This window comes from Pieris brassicae, chromosome 2, assembly GCF_905147105.1.
Source record: "Pieris brassicae chromosome 2, ilPieBrab1.1, whole genome shotgun sequence".
Taxonomy (NCBI): domain Eukaryota; kingdom Metazoa; phylum Arthropoda; class Insecta; order Lepidoptera; family Pieridae; genus Pieris; species Pieris brassicae.
The window spans coordinates 5,742,163-5,754,216 of record NC_059666.1 but is presented as its reverse complement, the minus strand read 5'-3'; the positions used below and the strand labels follow the sequence as shown (position 1 = coordinate 5,754,216).

The following is a 12,054-nucleotide window of genomic DNA, read 5'->3' as shown; positions in this document are numbered from 1 at the left end:
ATTATTACAGAATTTCATTATTATAGAATGATCACTATCCTTGTTATCATTATTATATATTTTTGTTATTAATGGCTTCGAATCAACCGTGGTAGGAACGAGAAAACGATGGCGCGTAACGCGCAATCGAAGAATGTGACGGATTTATTTTTTACAACGCCGATAAAGTAGTTTCACTTCAATAAAACAGACATTAAAGAAAATACATTTAGTGTCTTGAATCAGCGTTAGTCTAGCGGTTTCAGAGTGCCGCACTCTCATAGCTGAGGTAGGTTGGATCCCTTTCTGTGCACCGATGGACTTTGTTAAGAGTCGCTCGTTCAGCAAAGGAAAACTTTGCGTGAAAATCGGCATGCTTTGATCCAAAAAGTCGAAGGCGTGTGTCAGGCACAGAAGGCTAATTCCCTACTTGTTTATTAAGGAAAATAAACATAAATCTGAGATTCAGACCTAAAAGATTGAAGCGCCACTGGTTTGGATTTAGTATCTTGACTAAAAAGAAATCATTGGTATTGTAGTTTTTGTGCGATTGATATCTTCTCATGTATGTATGTAGTTTTAGGGACATAAAGTAGGTAATTTAAAACGACTTCGAGGTAAGACTTAAGAGTTCAGACTTAGTCCCAAATATGACGTATTTGCAAAACGTTTTTGAAATACACCAATAAATGTATTTGGCTGGTACCTTTTCTATTATTATCCTTAAATTACATATTTTAGGTACGAATGGAAGTAAATAAATATATACTTACTAGCCCTACAACAGATAGAAGAATCGAACATCGTTTTAAGTCAGATCTAAATAAATATTGCTCATCATTTGCTTTGCTCTCCAAAAATGATTTTAACATTTCAACTCGTGAAAATATTTTTCTATTTTGACATATAGTAGTCCTTCAAATAAATGAAACATGTTTTTTTATACTACACTATATCACCCGGTGTCGCTTTTCATCGTACCACAGAGAGCACGAAAAAGGTACTAATATTATTGTGCTTTAGAATAAACACAATTTAAATGTTGTTGAAATGTCTAATTATAAATGTCTCGAGTGATTTCGTAATCCGCGAGCTGTATCTGTTAAGTTTCATTATAATAATCATATTCTTAGTAATTTCTGATTCATATTCTTAAGATTTCTGTATATATTTCGTGAGTATTTTGTTTATTAGACAAGATTACAAATTTATTATTAAGATACTCATTTATGTTCTGAGCCTAACACACACCGTCGAATTTTTTAGGTCTTAGGCATCGCGGTTCCATCACGATGTTTTCTTTTACCGTACGGACGAGTGTTGAATATAAATCTAATAGAAATTCCATTAGTGCACAGCCGGGGTCGATCTACGATCTCAGTATCGCACACTGAAATCAATAGGGCTACTCATATTCTTAATAATATCTCACGGAAATAGAGCCAGTCTCCTCGGATTGATTGGTATTGCACAGGGTCGGTAATACCCAGACCGTTCATTTCCCGGCATTACTCTTTCTTGGAATAATGTTAGATGACACCAACACACACATATATATATATATGGGTGTCAACTATGGCTTAGGGCGCAGATTTTTTATCATAACTTACCAAACAGTGAACAAAAAGAAAACGAAATGTTTCGTATTTTTTTAAGTTATGTCAAATAAAAAAGCGAAACGTTATCATTCGTTATTTTTTCATTTCCTTTGTAAATCTGATTACGTTTTCAATTCTCTCGTTACAATGTAATCAAAATGATTTATTCAAAGGTTTATTTACCCAATATTACAGTCGGACAAACCTTGCTGAAATCGAATTAAATATTTATTTGTGTAAGTGAAAACTCATTTAAGCTGAATAATAAACTTATTTTGAAATCTTAATCTCAATTATTTCTATCTGATATTATGATTTAGTTGTGATTACTGTAAAAACAAACTTTTCACTTATAGTAAAATAATTAATAACGGATTGTGTGGTACAAATCTTTAAACATATCAGTATCCTATTAGTTTAGACATATTTAAAATATGTGTAAAACCTCAACGCAACAAATCGTTTAAAAAACAAACAATCCGCGAAAATAGAGGACACCGTCGGTCATTTCTGCAAAAAGCCGTCATCTTTTAGTCGATATTCCACTCCGGGGAAATAAATACAGATAATATAACTATAAGTTATGTAATATAATTATAAGTTTATAATAATAATAGCTTCAATCCGGTAAAAAATGTTTTCTTTAAACAAATTGTTTCCCAAATTTCTCTGATAAGAGAAGATTTTGTGTCAACGGAAAGTCTCCTAAATCCTACATGCGAATACCAATTATTAACACATTACACATATATAAACATGACCAAAATGCCATATACGTCATTAGTAGTATTGCAAAATGGCTAATCCGTCGCTCCGAGCAGTAGCTAGCGATGGCTGCACAGTTAATATAATTACCGGCTCGACGTAAAATAACATTTTAGGCTTGTGATATTTTTAGACACGTCAATGAGGCCAAAACACAACTGAAAGTAACTAAAGTGAGGAGGCATTTACGAATAACAATACAATAATTATTGTATTCAGGGGTTAAAAATACGCAAGATCTTGAAGATTTTTTTGATTCTGTACTCGGGCTGCGACTATATAATATTATTATTATCAACGGCACTACAACCCTTACAGGTCTGGGCGTCAGATTTCTGGATCTGTTTTATGATTATTTGTAAATCGAATAGGCAAGTAGGTGATCAGCCTTATGTGCCTGACGCACGCCGTCGACTTTTTGTGTCTAAGCCTTCTCACGATGTTTTCCTTCTACGTTCGAGCTAATGTTTAATGCGCACATAGAAATAAAATCCGATAGAAATAAAATACGAGCTCAGGGATGAGCATCGCACGCTGAAGCCACTAGGCCAACACTGCTCTATATGACTATATAACATACAGTAATAAATACTGTAGTGTATGTATGTGTAGTCATGCGGCAAACACAAACATAACTGATTTACTGATTATTTTGGTATTATGGTTAAGCCCGTGTCATCAAACCCAAAACAAATATTTTGATCCTGGAAGTCTAACTCAGGACGTATTACGATTTTTGCCTACTAAACCATTGCGACGATTAAAGTCCAGGTGTGTAACTTATATATGTCTAAAATATGGTGTGAGAAATACCTACTTCTTCACAATAATTTTCAACCGTTACGCACGAAATTCACTATACCATAAACGACTCGTCATTAGTGAAACGAGCAAAGTCTTGTGTTCGTGACTACACAGCCCTTTATTTTTCTCGCAAATCTCACATTTTTCAAAGAAATGACCCATATGCAAATACCACGGCATATGTTTCGACAAATTTTTGGTGTTTGTTAAGGAAAAAACTCAAATGTTTTGTAAATATAACTGAATATATTAAAACGAGGAAAAATATTGAGGGACTAAGGCAGGTTATTTTTGCAAATGAAACCTATGTAGCAGCACCCCATAGTAGAATACCGTACGAATAACGCTGTGAAAGTAGCTATGATACACAATTTTAGCCTTGTCCTTAACCTTGTCACTAAACTGTTGGATTTTCTTTACTGTATAGTGCAGATGCTGTAGAGCTCAGCCTATTTGAAAGAGTCTCTATGTGTGGGCCCCACTGGAGTTAACTACCAATTGTTAGAAATACAGTTTTGTTAACAATGTCAGTTCACTGTCTTTAACTTTCAGGTTACCAATATCTGGCTATACGCTAGTATTTGTAAATCTAATACGTAAGTTATTTACATTAATTTAAATTAATTTTACGAGAGAAAGAATCGTTTACAGCGTCCCATAATACGTTTTTCCTGTTCACTTTAAATAGAAGTGAAGTGTCAGCAAACAATACCATCTCAAGAACTCCGTTGACAAAGAATGGGAGGTCGTTCAAATCGGTCGGTGAATCAGAAATAAGGAAGGCCCGAGAATTGAGTCTTGTAGGACCCCCATTGATACCTGCGAACCCGGACTTGTTGGTTGCATGAACATGCATTTTTTAAATGTTGGTCTGTGATTAAAAAAAACCTATAGATGACTTATTATATTTTCGTAGAATCGCTTCTACGAAAATATAATCAAAACGGAACCTAACTTAAGCTAATAAAAGCAGCGTTGGCCTAGTGGTTTCACCGTGCTACTGAACTACGTCTTCCTTAAGATCGTAGGTTCAATCCCTACCAATGTGTACCAATAGGTTTTCTGCTTATGTATTCATTTAACACTCGGTCATACGCTTCAGGACAACATCGTGATGGGTAACACCTACTTTCCTATTAGAAAAAACAAACGATCACGAAACACTGAAGAAATCTGAAACCCACACCTATACTATGTCGTTTATTTAAGAGCCTACACCATGCATCTTTCTACCACAGCTCTCTAGCTGTTCTCTATGTTCACTTAAATGTTCTGTGGTGGTTAAGAGTAACCACCATAATTTGACAGTAAGAAACAAACGAGTGCTTAAGCTAATATACAATGTAATTTCACCTTAGAATTAGACTAATACAGTTGAAATCAGTTCTCTGTATTTGATTCTATGAAACTAAAAGAAAGTTGAATGGAAAAACCTTATTTTCCGCATCATTGAAAGTCTTTACCAAGAAAGTCACAACAGAGTAAAGGTAGAGTGAATATTGTGGAATAATAAATGAGATTAATTTCGCGAGCGAACTGAAGCTAATACAATATAGTTGTTACGACGAAAATACTTTAGGGCAAAGCAACTACAAAAGCTATGGAGCCGAATGCCAGTATTATTTCTCCTTTCTTTACTGTCTGATCATTACTCATACTGCCTCCGGAAATATAAGATAAAGATAAAATATATTATAGAACAGAGGGCAAACGAGCATACGATCTGTAAGCTCATCTGAAGTTAAGTGATATAGACCGCCGCCCATACACACACTCTGAATGCCAGAGAAAATGTTCAACTCGTTTCTTTAAGCATGTCGCGAAAGTAAATATTAAAAAAAAAGTATAAATGAGAAACTTTGTTGATGAAATGTCAATGAGAAACTATTATGTTGAAATTATAGAAATGAAATATAAAACAATTTAGATATTCTTAAACTTACCTGTTTAAGAATATCTAAACCTTCACCAGTATCTAAATATATTGTACATAACCTAACACTAAACAAACATTTACCAATTAACATCGAAAAGTATGATAACGAAAAGTGGAGTCGGGTTCTATTTTCCTGAATAACCAAAAGAAAAGCTTTTGTTATAAACCTTATCAATTTATCTAATTACCGTATTGGTTTTGTTAGTAGCTCCACGTGAACTTAAATGAAGTTTGTCGCCCCCAGCCGGCATCACTTCCTCCGACATATGGAGTCAGTCAGGAAACTTTCAGTTCGAGGGACTCTACACATGTTTCATTAAAATACATTTATATGACTTGTCATCACTAGGATGTTAGTTAATTACAGTACCTTAAAGTTTGGTGTTGTTTTAATGTCGCAAAAGCAGTAACACTCTATTTAATTTAGATTATGTACGTCTAGATTGATTTCTTATCGAACCGATTTGGCATAAGACAAAATACTTACACTCAGTGTGGTATGGGACTCGCGGTAAGTTCGCATGACCGTCTCGTGCGAGTAACACTGTAATTCCTTGTGCCGTGCGGAAACATGAGTACGAGCTGCATCTCTCTACAGTTACAGGATAAAAGGACATAGTGGACTCTCGGCAATAATGCTACTGACGAGCTTCCAAATAGAGGATCCCGAATGATGCTCCATTCCTTGCCCTTCTCGCAAGTGCGAACTGGATTCGCCAATGGCCCAACTCTAAAATCACCGTTGCAAACGCATCTGTGCAAAAAGCGAACTGCATACAGTCCAAAACGGCACTACCACCTTTAAACCCGCTAGAGACAAAGTGACTTCTAAGCCTCAACAGAATTAATCTCAAAATAATAATACACTTATGGGCCACTGTCCCCTCAGCAACGTAGTCATAGAATGCGTGGCTGTAGCTTACCAACGAATAGAAATCTCCGAGAGGTTACTCCGTAAAGCCTGCGAAGCCCAGAAAACTTCTGAGCTTCTGGTCTTAACAATACTTACCTAACTTGTGAATTAACCACACGACGGACCAAATGGGCGTCTAAGTGCGAAAACTGAGTCCACACTACATACGTGCTATAAACTATTTGACAATGACAATAGATCAACTTGATTTTGTAAGGAAGTGTTCGCGTGACATCTTTATGTGCACTTGAGGGATAATCAATTAACTGTCTGAACGTGTCATTTTAAGCAATCTACAGCCTTCTTTGAAAGGGTGCATCCACATTATTGTCTGTATATCCTCAATTTTGTTTCGCTTAAATTACTTGTTTGTTTAATCATAATATTGTAGACTCTTAATATAATGATAAAACATATTTATAAGTAGAAATGTCGCAGCGTAAAAACTTGTATCCACCCCCGGGCTTTTCCTTATAACTAAAATGCCAGTGTCAAGTAGGTAAACAACAAAGTTTGTGAACATTAAGTTTATTTCAATTTGATCACATAAAATTGTATTAACTGAGTAAATAAAATTATTTAATAGACTAAAAGTAAGCCTTTCACTTCTAGGACCTATTGAAGCTTCAAATTATATTGACATTATCTGTAGATTATACAATTCTCATAATCAATAAATATGCAGGATGTTGAGTAGGAAAATAAATCATAGTATTAATCATACAAGTTAAAAAACCTACTAAAAAGAAAACACCGAAGCAGGAGTATTTTCTATGTAAAACATAAATATAATTGCCATTAAAAAATAAAATGAGTTATCGTAATGGTTTCGCTGACACCAGGACGAAGAAAGGCCGGGTCCCATAATATAATTACACCAAGTCTGTTTTATGTTACGGCATCCAAATCAACATCTTGTAACTGTTTATAACTTTCAGGAAATAAAATATCACTGAAATTATGTAAAAAAAAGTATAAACCTCCATTTCATATCATATCTTACCTTGTAATTTGAACTTTTTAGCTTGTTTTATAATTAAAAAGCTATCTTAATACGCGACAATTAATATTAATGGCGAATTTATTACATTATTTATACTGCCATTAAAAATCGTTCGGTTGAAGTGCTTACCTCTTCCGCAAATCCATATCAATCCAATCCAAGACAAGACAAGATGGCGTTAATCTTTATTAAAATTTGTGTAAATGATCAATCCAATCATTTACACAAATTTAAATAAAGATTAACGCCATCTTGTCTTGTTGTCTCGTCTTGTCAATACATTAGCTGATGTTAATGTAATATTTAAGATTTTTATAGCAATTGTATGTGCTAAATCGATGTCAGTCAAAGAAGGATGACAATTGTGGATTTTGAGTTTGACACACGAACCAGAAATGGCGCAAGGATGAGTAGTTAAATTTTAACCGTTATCGCGTGCGCACTAACTATAGACCACATACCGCACCGCATTTTCGTTAGCATGGCCTGACATTGGCCTTAGTTTGATCGAACCTTGGATTGCTTTTTTTACTATACTGACACGTGACAGCCGAACCTGCGCATAGTATTTTATCGAGATAAGGGAGCATCCTGGATATAGCTTCCGGATACCCAGGTCCACCCAGCAATTAAGTTAAGAATCGGTTGAGCCCGAGTCTTTGACATAATATGATATTTATTACATAAAAAAAAACTGGTTTAACATTAATTACTTATTCTAATTTTCACTTTCAGGAAGGAAATTGGTATAGGTAATGAAACAACTTACAACAATTCCACAGAATGCTAAGTACCAACCGCACAACAAGTCTTCCCGATGTCTTTCCAGTTCGCATAACGTGAAGGCCAAATGCAGTAAGAGACAACACACATTGTAGCATAGTATATATTACAGTGTACCACATGAAGACATTGACAAGTTTGTGATTTGACTGAAAAAAGGATAAGCTTTAATGCTATTCTTCAAGTATCTTTAATAAATCTATCAACATTGGTACAGTTGGAGAAAAGTAAGACAATAATAGTGATTGTTATGCAATCATTTTGAAATAAATGAAACCTAAAAGAGACGTTTAAAAATCAAGATTCTTTGCGAAGACAGCATCATATTATTATAAGTAATTGAAAATGTGCCTGGACTAGGCGCGACAAAATTATAGATATCATAAATCATAAACACGATCAGGATATAGTCACCTGAAATACCTTTTAAATTATTTTTCTATAATTATTTATTGTTCCTAGATAACACTTTAAAAAACTATACCGAATTTGGAGAAAGCACATCAGATTTTTTTAAGAATGTAATCTAACTTAAGACATTACAGACAGTGACTCAATAGCGTATTGATTGTGACATAAAAGCTTTAAGAGGATTTTCGTGTGTCCAAGATCATTGATAGGGCGTGCGCATATATCCCCGCTGCAGCATACAAACATTACACCGTACAATATTCATTTATTATTGACAGACTGATACAAAGAAGTAGAAAAGGTCAAGGTTTATTTGCGGGCGCAGCAATTAGTGTCAGTTTGGTAGCGAAATGCAATAACGTCAATAATAATTAATAGCGGGCCGACGTGAGTTCCCGAATACAATTTTAATGAACCTTTTGAAGGCTCTCCGCGTGGAAGCATCATCATATTAAAGTGATATATTGATTTCTGCTGTATACGTTTTTTACAGTAAACATAGCTTTTGTATAGTAACTAAATATAATACAAAGTTATTACAATAAAGTCAACGATTTATTCATATCTATAGTTAAGTTTCACATTTTAAGGTATTAATAAGAGTTTATATTTTTTATAATGTGAACTTAATATGCATTAAATCTTGTCTTTGTTATCTTAGTGTTGATACATGACATGAATGAAAAGAATAAAACACATTAAAAACAATATTATTTAAGATCTGGCTGCCAGTAATTCGTTCGAATATCATCCAACTAATACCTAATTAACGTACATGTTAATATAACATAATTGTTTGGGTCTCGATTCTGAATAAATGAAATGTATCCAGCATCCGGCATGGCATATTACGTTTGCGGCGATGCCGTAATTACCACATGAGTTACGGGTTTTCCGTAGCATTGATTTGTCTGTTACTTTAATTTTCTTTTTTTGGATAATTACATGACGTTTTAGGTTGGAATAAACATAGAAGCTAATGACACAATTTCTGTTCTAGTTGAAACGACAAAAGATTACATTTTGGATTATACAATCCTAGAATAAAATAAAATATGGTCTTACGAGAATTATACCAACAAGTAAGACTCCACACGCCATTATAAACACAGTAGCGAGCCACACAAGTGTTATTTTAATAAAATAAAACACATTGCTATCTTCGTCAGTTATGAGAGACGCAGTTGTCTTTTCCACACCCACTACTTGCAAAATACTCCACATCTAGAAGAACAGAAAATATTGTACTTTATAACGTTTATTTTATTTTATTTATTAGTTTGACGAGGTAGTATTGCCCTGTTACTTTTCTGAAGCAGATGAATACTTATTTCCATAAATACATATCCGTTCATGTTTTATTCTGGGTCAAATGAAGGTTTTTATTATATAAATATTAAATGCTAATGCAAAATGAATATTATTTTGAGTCTATATTTTTTTTAAATTTACACAAGCAGCGTTTAAAATGAAAAGTACGCAAGAGCAGATTACTAATATTATATGAAAAGCCTACAAACAGGTTCTAGGCTTATAGATTAAATATAATGGATGGAAACGCAAAGATTTCTTTCTTTGTTTATTATCTTTTATATATGGATTAGCAGCGAGCATTAAACAACCTTTACAACAAAAGAACAACCTGTGTACAAACCAACAATATAAAGCAAATGATGATAGCGGCAAGTCGTAATGGCACCACCCAGCAGCACTTGAAACAGAAGCCAAGTTTGTCCAGAGGCGAAGGACGATAAGATGGCAAAACTTCTGTTGGTAGATTATCGAAGACGCTTGGTTCTGGGCATTTGCAGAATTTAAGACTGAAAAAGTTAATTAGCGAAATGTTTGATTCCCGACACATCTAACAGGCCATTGGCCTGACACATTTCGGGATCTGTTTCATAAATTTTATATTGTGTGATTTTTATAAGCTGTTACTGGGTGTACCCAATTGGCGAATCAATTAGGATATTACCTGCTTATAGATAAGGCCTTGTTTTAAATATCATAATAGTTTTAATCGCAACATAGTAATCATTAATTAAGTGTCGATAACTTATTGATTTACAGAGATTGTTATGAATAATATATATATATATATATATATGTAAAATATAATCGTTGTTTTAAGACTAAAATACACCTTTACCTATGCTATTTTTATGCAACAATTATGAATAATTTTCTCACGTTTGTATTTTTTTACAAAGTGAAGGCATGTTTTAACCAATTCATTGATATATCACGTTGATACTGCGATACAATAATAAATAATAACATTCATAAACACAAATAATGTGACAAATGTTTTACAAATATAGGTAAAAACCTGCGTAGTAAAAATATGAATAAAATTCGGCACAGATATAGATGTATTGTACTATGTCATGACAGTAAAAAAATATGATTGGTAGATAGACTATATACAGCTATACACTATAGATACCATAATCGACAGTCAACGTTGTTTATATTTCATTTATGGATTAATTAGGAAATACCAAAAATTATCCACTCTACTCTCTTACTCCACGGTACTCTTCTTTATAAATAAATGTAATTACGTTGACAAGCTTAGCCGCTACACTGATAATATGAAATATTATACAAGAATATTCGTATGTTAATGAAAAAGAGACTTTTTCACTTAACCTTATAAAGTACATTTACTTGAGTGGCCAGTTAGTACTAAAACCTGTAGTGCGGATATAGGAAGGTGATACTCCAGCTTTCGACCTAGTTGCAAAACTTTAGGGCTGCCAAAATTCAAAAACTATATTTTATTGAAGTTACCTTGCAATTAGTTATATTTTATTACATTTATCTACTTGGTGGAAGTTGTAGGTGATTAATAGCTTTTACATAGTAAGTGCATTTTTTTCTTATGTAGAACGCCATAGTGGTGCGGAGAAGCAGGAGGTACTTCTATTCACAAAAATGAAGAACCGAATAGTGTTAGATAAGCCCTCAGAACATCCAATAAAGAGTAACTCCACCGTTTGCCTCAATGTACGGAGGTGGAAGTTAAGGTGAAGTTTGGTATGATAATTAAGTCTGAAGTTGATTTTTTTAGTATTGCTTTTTGCACGTGCAAAAAGTTAACGTTTATAAATTACATAAATGATTTTATGTGAAATACAAGTATTTTTATTTACGTCAAATATAACTTGTATTATTTTACTAAAGTATATAACAAATATTATGTGCATTATCAATGACGTGTAATAAGACAATGATAGGATTCTTTATGTATACCATGTAATAGACGAAATATTCATATAAAAATTGCCAACCCTAGCATGAGTGTGGTTGGGTAAACTATTGTTACGTTTTACTGTAACATTAACTTTATTCTTTATTCTGCTCCTGCACACAATGAGCTTGTATGAATAAAGTTATCTTTATTCTAGGAACAAGATATACAGTACAGTTGTTTACCCTGACACTAGTGGCTTATTCCAACTAGTTACGACATCTTTACGTCGCATCAATATAAATTTTCAAGATACACAGATATTTAAGTTAATTTTATACTTCACTATACACTAATGTAGGTAACTATAATGCTTCTACAATAAACAGTTAGTGTTATTACCCGGCCTAAAACTGACTTTATTCTAAAATAAAACACTTTGTTTCTTTTGGTATTGCACTATCGTTATTGGGTTCTTATACATTATTTTACAGTAGAGAACAATTGATCAAATTAAGTCAAAAATGAAACATCAAAAGTTTAATTAAAAAGCAATCAATATAAAGCTATTTTTTCTTTTTATTAAACGGGTCTTAGACAAATTGCATCCGTTTCGATAATCATTTTTATTTCATTGATCAGCGTTCTATCTGACACATATCATCGATT

General features: G+C 33.4%; 1 long non-coding RNA gene across 3 annotated transcripts; it reads right to left on the bottom strand.

Moving 5' to 3' along the window:
- Positions 1-6,581: 6,581 nt before the first annotated feature.
- On the bottom strand, positions 6,582-10,484 carry LOC123720383. 3 transcript variants are annotated; one of them, XR_006756055.1, is made up of 5 exons: positions 10,342-10,484; positions 9,835-10,012; positions 9,258-9,416; positions 7,768-7,930; positions 6,582-6,947 (listed from the first exon to the last, which is right to left on the bottom strand). It is a non-coding gene; the product is annotated as an uncharacterized LOC123720383 (long non-coding RNA). The 3 variants fall into 3 exon arrangements; XR_006756054.1 differs by having other exon boundaries at positions 9,847-10,012; XR_006756056.1 differs by having other exon boundaries at positions 7,797-7,930; positions 9,847-10,012.
- Between the last annotated feature and the right edge of the window lie 1,570 nt (positions 10,485-12,054).